Consider the following 910-nt stretch of genomic DNA (forward strand, 5'->3'; position numbering starts at 1 on the left):
CATTGAACTCGTATTTTTCTTTAAAAAGCACAAGTTCTTGATTTATTTTTACAACTTACTGGCATTCACACCTGCACATTCAATGTCAAACTCAGACAACATAAATGAAATTACACCGTTAATTTTGGTTTCCAACAATGCAACAGATTAATTAATAATACACAGTGAATACCAAGGCTGATTAATGTGAAATTAAATTTGACTGAAAATGTAAAATCGAGATGAGAGATAACAAATGGGGGAAGGTCAGAAGGCAAGAAATGCAGCAGCATAGAAGGTGCTCCTCCAGGGAGTGTATTTTACCAACTACAACTACTAAATATAAACAAACACTCTGACATGATCCTCCGGTTTTAATGTAAACCATATTCCCATACAGTAGGTACCATTTAAATAAGTTAATAGATACAAGCCTTGAGCAAATCCAGCCTCCAGCCGGGTCCCCCGCTTCTTGGAGCTCGGAGAGGGGTTCCCAGTCATTCATTCAACAGGAGAAGGCTCAATTCATTGTAATGGGCACGGAGGGTACAGTGGTCGTGTCTCAAGTTGAGGAGGAAGCTGTTTCCTCTCATTCAACAAAAGAGGACCTATTTACTAGAGTTTTTTTTTGTGGTGCAGCTGTAGTCTCCCATAGAGCCCTGAGGCTCAGGTTCAAATCCCACTGCTCCAGTGTGTGTAATAACATTACTGCCCAAGTCACGTGCCAATTGGCACAGGGGATAAGAAAAATAGGGAAGTAAACACGTTAACCTGTTCAATGCTATCTCCAATCATTTCACTTCCTGTCCCATTCGTACTCCAGGGAGCCCAGCCTCGTTTCACGAAGGTTCTTTTTGAGAAGTTGAATCGGGTATTTTTGCACAAGTCAAGTTAAGAAAGCCGGGATCTCTCACAAGACTGCGCGGCAGAC

The sequence above is a fragment of the Chiloscyllium plagiosum genome, unplaced genomic scaffold, assembly GCF_004010195.1.
Source record: "Chiloscyllium plagiosum isolate BGI_BamShark_2017 unplaced genomic scaffold, ASM401019v2 scaf_13204, whole genome shotgun sequence".
Lineage (NCBI taxonomy): Eukaryota > Metazoa > Chordata > Chondrichthyes > Orectolobiformes > Hemiscylliidae > Chiloscyllium > Chiloscyllium plagiosum.